Genomic DNA, 19,555 nt, shown 5'->3' on the forward strand with positions numbered 1-19,555 from the left:
CTGCAGCCCTGCAACAAGGCCCACGCTGCTCCCCCGCCCGCTGCTGGCTCTGAGCGAGCCCCGCACTCTGCTGGCGTGGAGATGAGAGGTGGAGCGCAGGTGGGTCATTCAGTCTCGTATTCACTGCCAGCGCAAGTTTACCTTCAACAATCAATTTATCGTACTCAGAAAATCATTTTGCGTGTGTCCAGACGACGCAATGGATGTGGCCGTTCTGTCTCAGCAGGAATCTGGTTTGGCATTGGAACGTTGTCATCTTAAATTTCGCCTCCTGACCCATGAACAGTTTGTGTGTCACAGCAATGCTTTATTCTTTCCTCTGATTCTCTCTCATACATATCCTTTGGGTGGCCTCTTTAAAATCATTGCTCACCTATGCCATACAGCATTTGCTCCTTTTAATCTTCCTTCACGAGACGATGTCCCAGTCACTTTATCGTTTTGTTTCTTGTTTCTGAATTCTCTTCAATTTGTCAGAATGAATGGCTTCTAGCAATTGGTGATGATGAGAGGATAGAGGGTGTATTCAATGTGACAGTTATTTACTCCACAGAGAAAACACCTTTGTTCTCCTTTTCAGAGAAATGGGGCTTTACATTTTCATCGCATTAGAGGCACAGCTATCTCACATACTTACAAGACATTACGCAGAAATGCTTTCTCTTGCAATAGTTTGCTCTGCCTTTATTCTTATGTTGCATCTGCTCTGTGCCAGGTGGCAGGAAATGTACCAAGTGTGTGTGTATTTTTTAATGCTTTAGAAGGTTCATTTTTCCACAGCCAGGGTTCGGGGTCACTATTTACTACATTGCTAAAAACCATCAATTTCTTGTCACCTTTCACTGCTAGGTATGTATCTACTGAAAGCATTTTCCAAATTAAATCTCACGTTGAAAAAATATCTCACTGACTGTCAGAGTCTAAACACAACATAAATGTGCATCCGGAGAAGGACTCTCGCAGTGTAAGCGCTCATTAGCTGCAGAGAGGTGAAGAGGAAGGTGTTAGACCTGAAGCAGCTTGCAGTTACCGCAGCGCAGTGTCAGGCTGACCTACACGGAGCCGTGTGCTCTGCGCAGGGGGCAGCTCAGCGTCACGGCTTTCTCACCAAGCAGGGCTGTGCTGGTGTGTGCACCTTGTGAGAAGAGAGGAGGAAATGAATTTGGGAGACGTTTTCATTCAAAGCTGTGCACCTGGGCTGGTTGTAGATTCAGGCCTCGTGCAAAGAGCATTATCCAGCTGTCTGTTATTGAATGTTGGACTCTTTTAGGCAGGCACGTGGGCTGGCAAGTGGCTGCTTACACCACTCCTCACTCTGCTGTCTTTTGAATAAGGAGTGAAACCACTTCTCCCCACCAGCACATACACGTTTCTTAGCATCTGCATCTGTGTTTACAACACAGTTGTTACGTAGATGGAAGGAACATTGAAAGTCACTATTTTTTTTATGTTTTCCAAAGTAAATTGCATCGGGAGTTTTACATAGGAGAAGTGCAAGTACGCACAGTGCCTTTTAGATAATGGCTTTAGAGAGTTTTGCTCACATTTGCCATGTTTCCCTTTGAGTTATCTGTCTGGTAGCCCTAAGGTTTTCTGCCGTACACCCTCTTGCTGTCAGACAGCGATCATCCTTTGATGGCATTACTACCCATTTGCGCACTGCTCCCAGGATATGTTCTGTCCCCTGTGCTCCTGCTGCTGGGTGGAGCAGTTGGGGCAAGGCTTTGGCCTGAATATATCACAGTTCTCTTGATTATTTGGCTGAAGAATTTATTCTGGCTTGAGTCCTTCTTTTGGGCTTTCTTTTCATAGCTCAGTGAAGCAAAATCCATTTGTTTCATTGATGCTTAGGCTGGACCTTGGTGATTTTCCAGGTGTTCATTAAAATATATCCAATACATTTTAAGAAAGCCTCCATTTTGCTCTTTCTGCGCCTTTTCTGACGATGATGTCAGGCTGGAATATTTAGGATTTTCAAGTTTCCTGCCACAAAATAGGAGTGAACTAATCAGAGGGACAGACAGGATAATTATAGCAGAGAGAGAGCTTCTATTTATTCCCAAGTATCTTGTTAATCAGCAATAATGGAAAAGGAAATAGCAAGAAATTACATGGCAGTTAAGCAACTTTTTGGTAAAATATATATTTTTAAATTAATCTAAGTGGTTTTGAATCATGAGAATGTAAAATGTAAATTAATTTAATCCATTAACAAAATGAAACTTGAAGCCTGCTTCCTGTCATATTTTCAGGAGTGAAAGTAATGAAATATTTGGTGGTGGGTAGGCAGGGTTATTATTAGAGACTAATTGCTCCAAGGTGGAATAATATTCACCCAAACATTTCATTATTTGGGATTACGGTCTGTTTTTAATGGAGCAGTTGGAAATGGGTGGGGAGGAAGCGCTGGGCAGTTTTTAGTGAGGATGAATCAAACAGGAAGGGGCTGCGTGGCAGCGGGGCTGCGTGACACTGGCTTTTGTGACACAAGGGCTGCCTGACACCAGGGCCGTGTGACACCAGGCCCTGTGACCCCAGGCCCTGTGACACCACAGCCATATGACACCAGGCCCTGTGACACCACAGCCATGACACCATGGCCGTGTGACACCAGGCCCTGTGACACCACGGCCATATGACATCAGACCGTGTGACACCACAGCCATGACACCGTGGCCGTGTGACACCAGACCGTGTGACACCATAACCATGACACCATGGCCGTGTGACACCAGGCCGTGTGACACCACAGCCATATGACACCAGGCCGTGTGACACCACAGACATGACACCATGGTCGTGTGACACCAGGCCGTGTGACACCACAGCCATATGACACCAGGCCGTGTGACACCACAGCCATGACACCATGGTCGTGTGACACCAGGCCGTGTGACACCACAGCCATGACACCAGGCCGTGTGACACCATGGCCGTGTGATACCAGGCCGTGTGACAGCACAGCCATGACACCATGGCCGTGTGACACCACAGACATGACAGCACAGCCATATGACACCAGGCCCTGTGACAGCGTGGCCATATGACACCAGGCCGTGTGACACCACAGCCATGACACCACGGCCATATGACACCAGGCCCTGTGACACCACGGCCATATGACACCAGGCCCTGTGACACCATGGCCGTGTGACACCACAGCCATGACACCACGGCCATATGACACCAGGCCCTGTGACACCACAGCCATGACACCAGGCCGTGTGACACCATGGCTGTGTGACCCCAGGGCCCTGCAGGTGCCCGTGCGGCCGCCCCGTGCTTCTCTGCGCCCCAGACCCTGCACCGCCCTCTTGCGGCGTCTCTTCCCCCGTTGCTTTAATCCAACAAATCCTCCCCTCCCTGCGTGGGATTTGTTAACAGAATACAAGTTCGCATCCACCGCTGCCTTGCTGATTCCAGCGGCAGCTTGCTGCAAACAGCACAAGCAGGGAGCCGGTGCCAGGCACAGCGGCACGGCGGTTTGGTCAGGCCTTGTCTGCGGTGCATGTCTGACGTGCGAGGAGCTATCCGAGCTGCCGACAAGGAACAATCCGATTGCCTCTGCCAATTCTATTACTCTGCCCAGCCCTGCGTATTTCCAGGGTAGCAGCAGCATTATTGATGTTATTTTGCGAAACAGCAAATTTTGCAGTCCTTTTCCTCCAGATCAGCCCTATCGCAGTGCCTAGTCTCACTCTACACCAGCAGCTTTCATTACCTTGGGGCAGGAAGCAAAGAGCAGAGTCCATCAGCACTGCAAAACTGCATCTTTTTTTTGTTTGTTTCGGTTTTTTTTGGATGGTTATTTAACAAAGTGTTCTGCACTGTTCTCCATTGTGGGCACATTCCCTTTTAGGATCAAGACCTGAGCCTTTAGCAAGGGCTAGAAAGCAATAGGGTTTGTTTTCATTTTGAGTCTGTTTAAGGAGGTTTATGTTTATGAGCACATATAGTTTCTTCATTGAGGAGGAAAAAAAAAAAAAAGGCACTGTTAAAAATCAAACTTTGATCCCCTTGAGTCACATAGAGGCAGACACTAACAAGCATCTTATGAGCTGAAAATTGAATCTCATAGCACTTCAGCCAGGCAGTCTTGGAAAATTAAGATTAGGGCTGGAAATATGAGAAATCAAAATTAAAGCTTCTATATGTATATGCTTTATATATTAGCCGTGGTGACCAAAATGAAGATTTTTTTTCACACTGCAGAGAAGTAACTGTGACTGAAGCTCGGGTTTAAAAGACCAGTGGAAGGGAGGTCTCAGCGTTGTGCTGGCAGCACTCTGGCACACAGCCGTCATCTCTGAAGGAGAGGGAAGGGGAAGCGCGGGGTTCTGGCAGCCGCGGCGCGGCGAGGCCGCATGTCCCAGGCCCCAGCAGCAGGCAGGTGGGAGTGGAGGGGCTGACGTACCCGGGCACAAACTATGCAGGGAGAAGTCACCAACACCCAGGTGGCCCCAGAGCGGGTTGTTTGATAGTGTCATGGCAAACAATTGTTTTTCTGAAGTTTTCTCAAGTTTTTGGTGCTGTTCCTCAGTTTCTTCCCTGTGGGAAATTTGTTTTTCTTGGTTGCGTTTTATATAAATGCTACAGATTTCACTTGACTTACCGTGACTTCAGAAGGGAAGTATGACACGCTAATCATCTGGCTAATGACTGCCTATTTATGTGGAGCTTCTTTCAAAACTATTGTATTATTTTACAGGAAGAAAATTGTGTTGATTTTCCTGCTGCAGCCAGAGCCGTGGCATGCGTTTGCTTTGACTCATTGTGCGACAGAAAGAAGTCCAAGTAGCCGTTGATACCTTTTGCAACCTGCTCTCCCCAACCACACAGACATTTTCAGAACATAGCTCTTCAAATATTCATGATTTCATCTTTAATTTCTTGTGGTGCAGCGTTATCTAGAATAACAAATTTTATAACGATAACCTTTTAAAGTTCAGTAGAAAAAGAAGGATGCTTACAAAGGTCCTGAATAAAACCTAGCACAGACTTATTTATTTGTATTGAGATGGACTGTAGAGTAACGTACATGTTTTCTAAATAGGCACGCCTGAATGTCCTTGCGATGAAAAAAGCCTGTTTATTTACCCAGGACGCAGACCAACATGTAACTATTTGGCATTTAAATGCTTGCATCTGTAGTCTTTTGTTTTGGAAAGGGCAGCAAATTAAAATCCCACCAGCAGACATCCAGAGCAGGTCTGTGGGGAGATTGGGGCCACATAGCTGAGCACCTGTAAGAACGATTCACTGAGCTAATGAGTGATGGATTACTAATAGGACAACAAGTTGCTCATACCCAAAGGAAGACCCAGAGAGTCAGCTTAGAAATGCACAGCGAGACAGGCCCTGATCAGAGAAGCGGCAGCAGTACCCTGGGGCTGCGGGAGGCCTGGTGGCGGCACGGCCTGCGGAACTGGCCAAGGCCTGGGCTGGGGCCGTGCCCTGGGGGTACGTCCACTGGAGGGCTGCCCCCAAAATTTACGTTTTCTTTTTCCATGATGATGGCTTGGGCTTGCGTCACTTGGTCTTGCTCAAACAGGGAGACGTTTTGACTAAAATTCCAAGAAATAGGGTAAAACCAGTCATGAGCTGTGGACAGGAGTGTGCTTAATCTAGGGTGATACAATTGCAGTCGTGGCAGACAAACAAAGAAGAACTATTTGGATAATTTATGTCTTTCTTTCCTTCAGAGAGCACTGTTCTCGTTTAGAGCATCAATTTACACTCTGTGTGTCAAGGAATGAGTGGAAATGAAGTTCAAACAGTGTAAAACTCCTAGAGTTCAAATGGATTTAGAAAGGTGGATCTCATCATTGTTCACTGCTCTCTTACACATCCACTTATTATTCAGGAAACCAAACGAACTTTGGTCCCTTTGTGGCTCTTTCATTAAACCTTTTTTTTCTTTCTTTCTTTCTTTCTTTTTTTTTTCTTTTTTTTTCTTTTTTTTTTTTTTTATTTATTTATTTGTTTTTTATTTCCATTGAAATCTAGCAATCCAAAGTATTCTCATATTGAAGTTACGAAAACTAAACTGTTTTACTAAAGCTACTAAAGCGCCGCATGTGGTGCCCTGCTTCAGAATGCTCCATGGAGCTGAGCTCCTGCTGCCGGTCCGGCCACGGTGGATGTGGGTCAAATGCAGGCAGAGGATGCCCGAAAATGCCATTTTCTTTGTATCTCGCTTACTGTGGCTTTCTCGTGCCAGAGGTGTGTCTTGTTCGCTTGTTACTCTACATCCTCTCTGAATTCTGCAACTCATACTCTTCTGTTGCCTTTGCAAAAATGGCTAGAATTGTGTTTTCCTTATAAGCCTTCTTCAAGTCAGGAAGCATTGCTCATTTGGTTAATTCAGGGAGGAGAGGGAAGTAACGTGCAAAATGCAATCCTGCTTTTGCAACCCAGTAAGCAGCAGCAGGAGAGGGATGTAATAAGAGAGCATTGCCCGTCATTGTTACCAGATGTGCAACACAGGGTGATGATAATTCTCTGGGTCACAGGCACACCAGGGACTGGAGGGTTAGCAAAAGTACTTAATCACTGGTTCCTTTAGGATTAACAGGCAAGGCAAGGGATAACATTTGTAATAGATTATATCTTTTGAGAGTGGAATCTAGGCAGATTAAATACTGTTCCTTACAGTTATTTTTGTTCTCCATATGTATATTTGGGTCAGAAAGATTTTTAATACTGTGCATTATATGATAGAGAAAGCTTTCGTTGTCACTGGTGAAATGAGAAAGCAAGTAATCTCGCTCTATGTCCCATTAAGGACAGGAAGTGAAATTCCATCCCTGATCAAAACAAGTCAAAGCAGGTGGGTAACTAAAGCAGAGGACACAGGTCAGGAATTCTTGGGTGTCCAAAACTTGCAATTGCATGCTTTGCTTTTTGCACTTGTAGTCCTGTTCAGGTTGGAGCCCTGCAGCCCCAAAGGCTTTTCCCTCCTGGAGCCATTGGCCCTGCGGTCACACTCGGGGACTGCTGCAATGCAAAGCAGCTGTTATGGTGCAGAGAAGGGGTGAAGCCTGAACACCTAGATCATAATTAACACCAATTATAACATCTCTTTTAAATTGACTGATGGCAGCAGAGCTGAAGCCGTGCCTGTTGGTGCTGTCCTGCAGCGCTGGCAGCGCAGGGATTTCAGGCCACATCACCGAGCGCCACCCATTGTGCAGCCCCAACACCGCACATCCCACGGGAGCATGCCCAGCACAGCCTGGACTTCACTCCCCCCGTGTGGTGCCAAGCAGTGGCTTTTTGCTCCAGCCTTCCTTTGCAATGAGGTGCAAGTAACACAGATTTGTGTCGGTGCTTATCCTAGGGGACCGCGTGCTGCTGCGTGTTGGGTGCTTTCCCTGATCTGGATCGTAGCAGGGTGCGATGCAGCGAGATGGAACAGCCCAGGTGGGAGCCTAAGGGGATGAACGCGTCTTCCCCCCAGGGCCTCTGTAAGGACCAGCTTGCAGGGGCTGTATCTTTGCAAGCGGCTTGTCACAGCACTGGCAGATGGCCACGTCTGTCATCACAACAGGGTGTACTTGCTGCACGTATCCCTGTTCTCCTCCCAAAAGCTGCAGCTCCTTTTACTTCTGTGTTTGCAGGGATGGCCTTCCAGGGTCTGAGAGAGTGATTCAGAGCCCTCACCTGGAGCAGGAGTAACCTGGACACCAGCTCCTTTTGTTTCATTGAGCCTAGTGAATAAAGCAACATTTCGAGACAGTAACTGTTCATGTGCACCTGGCTGGGATTCAGATGCTTAACGGCAATAACTTAAAGGAATGTCATGCGGCATGCACCAAGTGGGGATGCCAGACTTGTTGCATTTGCAAGCCAAAACACTTATGCAATTAGTGCAGCCTTGGCCAGTGGCCACAGCCAGCAGATGTCTAGCTGAGTCCTGCACACTCCTGGAGGAACAGTGCATGAAGATAAAAGAACAGATTTTCTTCAAGCAAAATGAAACAGTAGGAGTCATCTCTCCTAAATGAGCTGTTTTTAAAGGGCTTATATGGCAAACTCGTGCTCGGTGATTTATTCCTCTTTCCCCTCCCTTTTCTTGCCTCTTTTCTGTACTCTCAGCATCTACTGCATGTCTAAATCAAATAATTGTCCTGATTTAGACATAAAGAAGTGTTCAGCTGTGTGAGGCCCCAGTGTGACATCCGTATTCCCAGAAAGGAATGACAATCCCTGTAGCCACAGCATACAAAGCACTGATTTGGGAATAAGCCCTCCTCAAGAGTTTCAATGTGCTGATTGACTTCGTAGCAGCCAGCGCCTGCCAGATCAGGTCTGCACTACTGCTCCTGGCTCTCTCATTCTGCAACCCAGAAATTCACTGTGCTGGCTTTTAAATCACTTGTGGATCCACAAGCAAAATCGTACACGTGCAGGGCTCCAGTTCTTCCGCACCACCATGGTGCCCCCACCAGGTATCTGGTGAACCAAATACCTGGTGTCTCTTAGGATTTGTCTGTACCCATCTTCTTCAGTCCCACCCATGATGTGGAGAGCTGTCGTTGCTGGGTCAGGATCAGTCACTTGGGTGTCAGATAATCACCAGAAGGCACTGAGGTTCTTCCTGCTTTTTGTAGGCTTTCACAGTGGAGAGTGGTGGAAGGGAGGCAGGAGTGTTATGGCTGGAAGCTATTTAGATTAGAGTGTGTATTAGAAAAGTGATATACAGCAGAACTGGGAGATAAGGATAAAGCTGAATGGAGTAATTAGCAGGAGGAAAGAGAGAGGTATCAGGCTCTGCTCGGAGCTGACCTCTGCCTTAAGGAGTTGAGAAAGACTGCAGATGAGCAGCGTGGAGATGGCTGGGGAGCCGTGGGTCAGCCTGCCACCACACTGGCTCCGAAAGACGTCCTGGCAGCCCTTGTCTCCGGGAGGAGCCGGAGCGCTGGGGTGAGGCTGGAGGTTTGGGAATTTCTAACTGAGGCTTCAGCTTTCTAGCACTCACAGACAAGGACTGTGGCATGAAGTACTGCTTCAGTGCAGATAACAAGTAGTTTCCATGGCACTTGATATAGCACAGAGTATATTCCTTCAGGTCCTTGTGAGCTACGTACCAAGCAGTTGCTGGGTCCTTTGAACCCGTGGTCCACCTAGTTAATTACTGGCATCTGCCAGTCCAGGATCTCCAAGCTCCTGAGGAAATGGAGGGATGCTTGAGGCAGGTGGAGAGTAATTCTGCAGCAGTGAGATTCACAAGGAGCTATTCTTCCAGGCATGGCCTGGGTCTGGCATGGTACCAAGTCGCTGAGTTGAACCTTGGTTGCACCGCAGGAGAAGAGGGAGCGCCCTTTGCCTCCAGGCCCTTGCTCTAAGAGTGTTGAGGAAAAGCAGAAAGAATGGTTATGCATCACAAATCTCTGTGTGTGAGAGATCTGCTGGAGTTGTATCCCTAACAGATGGATCTTCCCAGTAGCTTTCCTGAAAGCACGGAGGCAGAGCTCCTTGCAGCCAGGGAACAGGCCACTGGACAGCCTCGTGCAGAGCTTGCAGGCGTAGCGCTTGGGCTCTTGTACAAGTGGGACAAGGGCAGTGTAGCATGGGACTGGCCTATTGCTGGACACGCAGACGTGAAGAACCCGGAAAGGACCTAACAGTTAACAGCAGAGTCCTGAATCTCTTGTGCCCGGGTTTATTCGGCTGTTCCGTAGGGGCAGGCAGGGACCCCAAACCCACATCACTTTCACAGACTCAGGCTGGCGGCGGTGCGCAGCCTCTGTGCTGTGCCTCCCCACCAGCTGGCCTCTGCCCTGGCTGCAGCCCTCGGCAGGGCTTTCATAAATGCAGACGTCTCAGCAAGTGGTATTGATTGCTTGCAGAGCTAGAAATCTGTTTTCAAAAGAAATGAACATTTCTGAAGGTATTGATGGCTTTGTCCTGCAATACGGTCGGGATACTGCTGGAATATTGCTTTTGTGCAAATTCCTCATTTGCTTTTTCTCGTGCATTGCAAGAGCAGCTGGCTGCAGACATGCTGGTGGTCAATAGTAAGTGATGGAAGATGGTCGTGCAGTAATCCCGAATGCTGCCTTGATGGCACAGTCCTGGTGCACAGGCAGAAAGGAAGGAAGCGCTAGGCACAGGGTGGTTTCAGGAGAGCAGGGAGCTGGAGGCCGTCGTGCAGCAGATCGCGGTCTCCTACCCAGACCCTTCTGCCCTTTCACTGCAGAGAGCTGATGTTCAGGTGGTTAGGATGACTGGGCACTCCTAGGATTTAGTGACCCCCTTTCCTCTAGGAATACTTTCCTAATTACAGTTTACCTGAAATTCTTTCTTGCCACCCCCCCAGAACAAAATCTGGGAGCTGCATCGTTACCAAGCCATAAGCAGCCATCAGGAAAACCAAGAGGCGGGAGTTGGTGTTCTCTCTCCAGCATCAGCTTCCCCTGACATGGCTCTCCCGCACATACAGGACGTGTAGGAGCATGTGGATGCCCAGATGGCGAATTTGCACTCCAGTGAATAAAGCCATTATGCAAGGCAAGTCAAGGAGATCGCTAACAGTGACCCAAACATGTATAAATCCAGAGTGTCTTCAAGTCCTGCTAAGCATGTTCAGTCTTACAGGATGTTGTGCTGTTGTGTACTTCTTTAATAAGCAGAAGCAAATATAATAACAATAATAATATAAATTATATAATTATATAAATAATTCAGCAGCTCAGTAGTGGACAATGCGAGAACACCCCAGGGCTGCTGCCCAGCTGCCGGCAGTGCTGAGAGCAGCCGCCCGTTTGTGCTGGGCACGTGGCAGGGCCCCCCGGGAGAGGAGGCAATGCCTGCTGCAGTACTCACCGTCCCCATATTAGCTAGTGGGGGCTGAGCAGTGCCTACAGGAACATCCGACAGCTTCACCCAGCCCCGAGCAGCACGGGCAGGTCGAGGGCAGGAGTTTTCTGTGGCGAGGAGAAACTGCAAGGGATTGGGCTGAAGTGCGCAGCCTGGGGAGAAGTTAATGCATTTCCCATATCCGAACTGGCCCCATTCGTTATCAGTGAGCCAAAGGAGCTCAGCTGAGCACTGATTGTATTAGTGAGGGTTGGTGAGAGAACTTTTCCTTACTATCGTCCCCGGTATAAATACCGCCGTAACATGTATTGATTCTTTTGAAATTGCAGCTGTCACCTCATGGACCCGTAGCATTTATTACTCTTCCATGGAAAGATTTTCTGCCAGTTCTCCCCATTATCAACTTCACGTCATTAACAGTAATATCTCCCCATAATGCCAAGGTATAGAAAAATTCTGCGGAGGCCACTTGGAAACCTTTCCATCATGGAGAAATGGACCCAAACCCACAGCTCCTGCTGTGCATGGTCAGCTGCTCTTCTGTTTCACGTGTAGGACTAATGCTTTGACCATTATTCACAGAGATCTGTCTGTTGTATGGACACCCTCAGTGTTCCTGGCTTTCAGCTGTCTCAGCTGCCCATATTAACTCTGCGTCTAACCCAGCCCGCGCTGCGGAGGCTGTCAGTGTGAAGAATAATTCCAGAACAAAAAGGACATTTCTGTTTCTCCAACATTATAATCCAGGAATTGTGGCTGGATCTTACTTTAGCCAAATGGACTCACCCGGCTTGTCTATTCCTTTCTGCACCGTATTTGCAATCTGAAGTCCATAAATAATTAATCAAACACACATAAAAATCCTTAGGATGCTGAAGAGTTCTGCAAAATGCTGGCAGGCTTAGATCAGAGCCAGGTTGTTAAAATCCCTCTAACAGGGCATCGCTGAGCATGGCGACTGACAGAAGGGTATTTTTAGAGCAACAAGTTATATGGGTTTAACAATATGCTTCAGCTCGATGTGTGGCTCCGCCTTGGGATGAGGAGGTAGCACCCGTTCGTCCTTCAGGTTTATTCCTCCCGTTTCCCAGGTGCACAACTGTTTCTGATGGCACGGTTTCAAGGCAATGCCATCTCTCCAAAGAACACAAACAGTTAAGTGCCATGGTGTAATGGCAACGTAAAATTGTTTCTGCAGCCTGTGTGATGCACTGAGGGTGGATATTATTCACTGTCAGCTGGGTCCCAGAGAGTACTTTATTGAATTGCCTCTAAGACTTAGTATTGGGGTTAATTATTTAGGTACCTTAATTTTCAATACATCTCTGTCTTTTGCCTGCAGTATCAGAAATCTAAACCTCCCATTCAAGGGACAGAACTGTAAGAAACCCTCAGCAAAATTTAAATGCAATCACTGTCATGAGAAGGAGGGGTGATTTGCAATGATTTGTGATGCCTAGAATGTAAACTGAATATTTATAAAACATCGATAAGTTCTCCTGGATGCACAAAAACTCTCACCAGCTGCTTTTGTCTCTGTTGGTTGAACTGTAATATACATCCCAGCTGATATGATTAACTTTGTCCTGTGCCAGCGTCGCTCCGTAGCAGCACCATGCTCAGGGTGGCGGCCTGCTCGCAGCCAGGTCTGAGGGCAGGAAGGGTCTGGCAGTGGTGCTTACCTTCACCGGGAGAATCGGCAGGTGCCCCTGCCCATGGCACGGGGTTGGAGCGGGGTGGGCTTTGGGGTCCCTTCCAGCCCGAGACATTCGGTGACTCTATGAACACCCCAACAAAACGCGGTAGGCTAGAGAGGGCTGGCAAAAGAAACATTGAGGCTCCAAACAATTTTGCTGCCCCCGTGAGTTTTTAGACACGGCACGCTTGCTTGTTGGTTATTTCATTGCTAAACCTCATATCCTGAGGTCTTACCGAAATTCCAGTCCCCAAGTCCCTTAAGGGGCGGCCACACAAAGCGCTGGGCCGTTGCACACATCAGCAGCAAGGATGCTCAGCCCGGCAGGACATGGGGGCGCAGGGCAGCGGTCTGGAGCACAGCACGTCTGATGCTGCTGTGGAAACCTCCACCAGTTCCTGCTGGGGCCATGGCTCCTCCCGGTAATGTCTGTTCCTGCCTGAAACGAGTAAGATTGTGGTATAAAAACTGGTGACTAATAGATATTATAAAACACGACAGAAAAGAGCAGCACTGCCTTAATGGGCACATCAGGAGATGATTATGGTTATCAATAATATTTTGGACTCCATTAGAAGCTTTTAAATTTAAAAAGCCACCAGTTACCGTCAGCCCACGTAAGCAGAGTGGGAATGGGAGCCGGGAAGCCCGGCCCCTCCGCGACTTCTCGTCCCCAGGCCCCAGCTCCTGCCCTGCCTCTGCTCGCCTGCGGCTTCTCCGCCTCTTCCCTCGGGGGCTCCTTGCGCCACAGCATCCCCAGCCACACGCGGTCCGGGACACAGCAGCGGCTTGCATGAGCTCACGCTGCTGTCCTTCAAGATGTGCACGGCAAATGTATTGATGTAGCACATCGCTACAGCTGAGGCTTCACCTGAAGCGATGCCGTTATTTACGTTTCCCCCCATGTCGTTAGGAGTAGTCCCGTGGTGCCTTTTGATGGAGCAGGCCGTCGGAGCACAGAGCTGGGATGTGCTGCTGCAGGCGAGGAGGTGACCTCGCTACAGCGAACACCGGGGGGGTGTGAGCGTGGCCCCAGCTCTGCCGTCCGTGCTCCAGCTGCTGCTGTCCACGACAAGCTCCTGCGGCGTGCTGGCTCCCTCCTGCCCCGCGCTGCAGGGCCCGGCTCTCGGTGTGAGCTCCATCGCCTCCAGCGGAGCCTCCGCCGTCCCGCTGGGCTTCACCTGCGTGTTCAGCTAGGCAGCAAATGGTTTGTGCTTACCTGCTTCTTTGGAAAGCTGTCGTCATCCGGGACTCATAAATTTAAGGGGCAACTCCTTCTTAGTATACATATACGCTCTAGCAAAATGGCAAGAATGATTTTCTATTGTAATTTTGTTTAATAAATAATCACAGCAATGGAAGAATTTGCTTCACTCAGTCTACTGACATGAATTAAAACATTCAATTACAACTGTGGGGGCAATTTAAGTATTTACTTATTCTTTAGGGGATTATAAATTAACCCTAAGGACCTCCATAAACCTTATTCAAGACATTGACAGAAACTTGAATTCAGACCTTAATTAATCTAGGGAAAAAAGAGCGCAAGACCCAAGAGACATCAGACACAGCAGAGCCGCAAGGGCCATGCTCGCTCACCAGCCGTGTACAGATGCACCCTGCCGGAAATAATTCAGATTTAATAATTCAGATTTAGGGAAAACATGTTGTAGGGATAATTAAAGCCACTGAACCTAATGTGTTTCACGAGAGTCCCTGAGGCGTGAGCCTTGGCTGTGGCAGTGTCAGTCGGACTTTGTGGGCGCCTCCACTTGTGCCAGCGCCAATCCGGGTCCGTGCCGAGGGTGGGAATGGGTCGGGCACCTCTGCGAAGCCGCTTTTACCCCTCCCGAGGGGGAAATAGGAATGGAACCGTGCTTATCCAGTACATTCGTTGCCATTTTCTAGGGAATTAAATTAGTTTTGCTGGAGTTTAGTAAATTAACTAGAGAGAGCGTTGATAAGGAAACACAAACCGGAAGGTTTGGTTCCCACGGAGAGGAAAATGGAAGGGTGGTTTGCGGTTCGACCAGGCCATTGAAAGTGCTCATTTTTTGCTCAGTGCCCTGCCATTGGATTCAGGCTGCAGCTCGGTGCATGCTGCCTACGAACGGTTGGCCCCTGGGGCGCTGTCCCCCAGCTTCGCTGAAGGCTGCCAAGCACCCAGGTGTGCGAGCCTCGGCTCAGAGCAGGGCTGCGTCCTGTAGAGCTGTCCTGGCATTTGGGGCAGCGACGGGTCTGCAAGTTTCTGCAGGTCTGGCTTCCAGCCAGCCGTCTGCAGCCACACCTCCGGTCCCCAGGACAGCCAACGGTTTTCAGATGCTGAGAAATGTGGCCCACAAGTAGTGTGTTTATTGTTCAATCTTGAAAAGAGAAAAAAAAAAAAAAAGGGGGCAATACAAAGCTCACTGTCTGTGTCTGAGGTCACAGTCTTTTAGCTTATTGCACTCCAGGGAAACTTTTATTGTTGTCAGGTGCAAGCAGACATTTATTAATTGAGCAATTTCTCCTGACCTTGATGGAAACCATCACTAACAGTCAAATAAATAGATTAGCATCATAATTTTTCAAGGGTAGGCTTAGAAATTAATTGCATTTATCTGATTTTGTCTGTTTTTCCACGGCAGTGCTTTGAAATTTTTTAATGTTTTCTTTCCTATTTGCACAGATGCATATATCATACTGAGGACAATGCTACACCTAATTTACTTCAGCAAATGAGACCAATTAAAAATAACTCAGTAAAAATGATACTGAATCTTCAATTACTTCGGGAAGATGAGGAGCGGGGCATTCTGTAATTGACTTGTTCATCTTCTCGTCCTCTAAAACTCCAGCGTGAATGTTAGCCAGGGTTGCTCCCTAGCAGGTTGCCGTTAGTACTGGCTGCTATTTCCACTCGATGGCCAGTATCGGTCACATATTACTGGTTTAGTTTTCTGGTTGAATGAAGGCTGTTGTGTATATATATTAGACGATGTGAGAGGTGGAAGATGGGCTATTCATTTATTTTTTTCATCAGAACTGTTCTTTTCTTCCAACTCTGCTGTGTATGGTGTATTTGCTTGTGCTCTATTCCGACACCTCCTGCTGACACCAGCATATGTAGGTCAAGGTGGGTTACTATGATCAAGAACAAATACTCAATATAATGAAGTATTATACTGTCACTACAGGTCTGGAAATTGTGGTTGCACTGTGCACTATGTCTGTTCTGCGTGATTTGTAGGTAATACCATATTTCAGTAAGTAGCAAAAATGAAAAGCCACAAAAATGAACACAACTCCTGCCTTTTGCAGATACCTGCCTCTCTGAAATAAGAGGCTGCCAAACTTGCTGTGGTAAATTCATTTCTACCAGAAAAATGAGCAGCTCTCGTATCACTAATTACAAGGATTTTACAGAGAATGCACATCTCTAATTAAGGCCGTATTACACATGCTATGCATTCACAGCTAAACTCATTTTGATGAATAGGGAACAGCTGTTCCTGATAATGCCAAGATATGGATCTTCTTCCTTTTAATGCTGAGAGGCAGCCTCAGTTGGGCTTTTGAAGGGTGTCAGTGCTAAGACAGAAGAGTCATGTTAGTGCTTTCGAACTTTCTAGAGATAAATGAACCAAACCTCGTGTTAGTGCAGTGATGGAGCGTGGAGCTGGTCCTAGCTCTGCAGCCTGGTGAGCAGCGTGGGCTTTTGGGAAAGTTGATCCGTCCAGGCTCTGCTGTGCCTGGTGTGTTTTATCGGTCAAGGTATGCTTTTGGCTGGGGGACAGCTCTCTTCAGTGAGGGTATCCGCAGCCCTGTGTCTCAGCGGTGGGAGAAGACCTTGAAGACTGCATGTTTGGAGACTGTCTAGCAGATAGGGTTTGGTTTTGAGAGCCTCCTCTCCGTGAAGTGGTTGGTATGCGACTGACCAGTTGGTTAGCATCTTTGTTGCCTCATTCCGCTGTTTTCCTTCTACACTTCACCTGCCCCCTGAGAGATACAAAGAAGTTCAATTGGTATACGGGTCTGAAGTGCTTCGAGGCCTTTGGATGAAAGGTGTTACACCTGTGTGGTGGTCTACAGTTGCTTCTTTGGATGAGCATGCTTACGTCTTCTTTTGTTACTAAATTCACGTCCCTTCGTTCACTTCTGAGAAAATACTTTAAACTTTTGATAAAATTTTATAAATTGCTTTCATATTTAATGGGTAATAAGGTCTTGTAGTTAGAAATGAGCCTTCATCATGGTACGTGACTGCTGTTAGGACACTCGCCAAATGGGACTCTTTTATCGTCGCAGGCAGTGCAGGGTAATCATTTTGTTCTGTAAAACTTCCAAGTCTGTCTACATTGCGTAAAATGCAGAGCAGCAAATTTCAGATTGGATTATAAAAAGCTTTTCACTAAAAGTTTCTTCTGCTCAGAGAGGGGGTTACAAGTGGGTCTAGAGCTGTGAATAAATGTTGTTTGGGGACTTTGATTCCTGAAGATTTATTTTCTTAATACTGTTGAGTAGCATTTAAACTACCTCCAGCTCCTAGGAGCTTAGGGAAAAGCTATTTTTCTGCTTTATTTTAGCCTCTAGTCCTCCAGCCTCGGTCGCGGAAAAGAGAAGTGGGACTTGCGCATCCTCTTGTCTCGTGCAGCGCCCCGCAGAGCTGTAGCGTGGGTCCCTGCGAGGGCGGCGCGCGGGGTGGGGAGCCGCTGGTCACGGGCGATGCGCTGTGCTGCGCTGTGACATGCGGCTCCTGCCCTACGGCGCTGGGGCGGAGGGGGGTGCTGAGCTCGGGGGGTCCCGTGGTGGCTGCGGTACGTTTGTGTGGTAAAGGGCTGAGCTGGGCGGAACCGCGGCTTTCTGCTTCTCTGCTCCGAGCAGTCAGGATCTGCTAAGGGACGAAGGTCGTGGAGGGAGGAGAATTGGTTAAGGATGGGAATTTCTGCGCTGAACATCCATCAGAGATGAGCAAGAGGAGGAAGAGAAGAAATCCACTGGCTTTTTCAGCGGGGGGACCTCATTTACTTGCAGCCTTGTCTAAGGTCAGAGAAAACAAATGTTTTTGTGCTTTGAGAAGTCTCTGCAGCAGAAGCTGCCTTGGGACGCTGTTTGCTTTTCTTAAAAGGGTAAATGTATACAGCAGTACATATATCTAGAAAGCAGAGAGGAAAATGTTGTATGTATGACTTCACAAATAATGAGGCATGAGACTAAAATAGGTTGAAGTGAAATCTTATTCGGGTCTAACACGGGGAATTCCAGGTTCTCACCTTGGAGAGCAAAAAATTAAAAGTGGTTCAGGCAGCCTGAGCTGATGAGTGATTCCCTCAGGAAACAGAATGCAAAATCATATTTATTGCTGCTGGTAGAAAAGCTGAGGCTTCCTCTGTATGAGCACTTCATCTCCAGAGGTAAGAGGAGCCAGAGCACGCCTGCACCTCAGTAAGCGAGAGGAGGGATCTGCACCTGGGACAGGCGAGAGTGCAACAGAAGCCTGGCTGTGGCTCGCTTTGGAGAAGCAGTGCCAGGGAGATTAATTCAATCATTTAGTGCTATTTAGTAGAAATTAGGCTTTCATGGATGCTGTTGTTTTGGCGCTTGGTGGAGTTTTGCCACTGGCGGATAAGACGAGCAGCACGCACCTTGCCAGGGGCTGTGCAGCGGCGCCTGCGGCCGTGCTCTGCGTGCGGTCACCTCGCTGGGTGCTGGGGCTGTGCCAGGGCCGTGTGTCCCCAGCCTGTCCGTGCCCTGTCCTGTCCGCTGCTCTCCTCGATGTCCATCCTCATCCGCGTTCCCTCGCAGCCCCTGCCTGCCCAAGGCCTCACCCCGCTGTCGGTGCCTCCGGAGGCTTTTCGAGAGGCAGGGATAAGCCTGGCAGGAGGGGGCTGCTGGCGGGAGGTGCTCGCACCCGGGGCTTTCCCCGCGGTGCCTTCTGTTGGCAGGGCGCTCATTGTAACGTGTGGTTCTGTAAGTGGTGAAAACACTGCAAGGGACTAACGTGCCACCTGGGTTTGAGTCAGCTTCTCGCTACCAGGCGGATTTCTTCGTGTAATTTACGGGTGAGTACGTGTGTCAGCTCGGATTTTGCTGTCTGTGTAAAGCTGTTATTAAAGCTGGGTGTCTCAAATAAGCTAAACAAAACAATGAAAACTTGTTTCCTGAGATAATGTAATACTGGAAAATATTTATGAAGTGTTATAATTAAAAACAAAGCATTTATATGACAAAGTTTTATTCTGCTCTACAGTTTTAATTAAATTATGTTCAGTGGGCTACGCATCATCTCCGGGATAAAATTGGTTGCTAACAGAATATTTTCAGCTCTTTGGGGAATACAGCTATTTTAACACTGAAATGTTAGGAAACCTCTGTGCAAATTTATTGGTTACGAAGTGCTTATTAGCAGTAGTCAGGTCTGGTAAAGCTGATGCTCTCGTTTGTCCCGTTGGTGTGCTCAGTTAGAGGTATTTTACCCTGGTATCTTCCCTGCTCCCAAAATGAGACAAATACCCACCTCAGAAAGGGGAGCTGGGAGATGGGGTGGGGAGGAGGGAAGCAAAGACAGGACAAGCCTTTTCTGTTGCAAACAGCAGATCCTAATATGTGTTGGCCATAAAAAGAAAGGAGCATAACTGAATTTTTCAACATAGAACAGCACAGAAAATCATCTGCCATTAGGGATACCACAGCCTACGAGTCTTTAATGTTCAGCAGGAAAGAAAAAAAACTGGATGTGGAGCTAACGTAGCATATGAGGGCTGCTGAGTTTGCCTGGCAATAATCCATGTTCAGTGTAATCTGTGTTCACTGGGAGCCAGTCAGTTTTGACAACTTGACATGCACAAGAAAATCCTCGATTTCTTGAACTTTAGGTAGGGGTTTTCCCTCACCTTTATTTTTCCTTCTAGAACCTAGGAGGAAAAATAATTGGATAGATGGGGAGGGAAAAAAGAAGTCTTCAAATGTGATATTATTGTAGCGTACTCTGGCAGTACAGGCACTGTGTTCTTTTTTTTTTTTTTTAATCCTGAAGCATATGAATAAAGCATAACACTG

General features: G+C 47.8%; 1 long non-coding RNA gene across 2 annotated transcripts; it reads left to right on the plus strand.

The window, feature by feature from the left end:
* Positions 1-3,171: 3,171 nt before the first annotated feature.
* LOC106036688 (uncharacterized) lies at positions 3,172-9,952 on the plus strand. 2 transcript variants are annotated; one of them, XR_001207574.3, is made up of 4 exons: positions 3,172-3,260; positions 4,213-4,390; positions 7,340-7,422; positions 7,620-9,952. It is a non-coding gene; the product is annotated as an uncharacterized lncRNA (long non-coding RNA). The 2 variants fall into 2 exon arrangements; XR_010834016.1 differs by having other exon boundaries at positions 3,172-4,390.
* The last annotated feature ends 9,603 nt before the right edge of the window (positions 9,953-19,555 follow it).

This window comes from Anser cygnoides, chromosome 10, assembly GCF_040182565.1.
Source record: "Anser cygnoides isolate HZ-2024a breed goose chromosome 10, Taihu_goose_T2T_genome, whole genome shotgun sequence".
Lineage (NCBI taxonomy): Eukaryota > Metazoa > Chordata > Aves > Anseriformes > Anatidae > Anser > Anser cygnoides.